We start from the raw sequence: 289 nt of genomic DNA, 5'->3' as shown, positions 1-289 counted from the left end.
AAAACATGTTGATTCAAAAATGAAAAAAGCGTCTGGCTGAGTGAGGAAATTCAATTAGGCCTCAAACTCAAATCAACCTTAGGGCTAAAACTGCATTTAGGGCTAAAACTGCCTTTAGGACTAAAACTGCATTTAGGGCTAAAACTGCCTTTAGGACTAAAACTGCTTTTAGGGCTAAAACTGCCTTTAGGACTAAAACTGCTTTTAGGGCTAAAACTGCATTTAGGGCTAAACTGCTTTTAGGGCTAAAACTGCCTTTAGGACTAAAACTGCCTTTAGGACTAAAACT

This window comes from Pygocentrus nattereri, chromosome 6 (genome assembly GCF_015220715.1).
Source record: "Pygocentrus nattereri isolate fPygNat1 chromosome 6, fPygNat1.pri, whole genome shotgun sequence".
NCBI classification, from domain to species: Eukaryota; Metazoa; Chordata; class Actinopteri; order Characiformes; family Serrasalmidae; genus Pygocentrus; species Pygocentrus nattereri.
Note: the sequence above shows the minus strand (reverse complement) of the source record.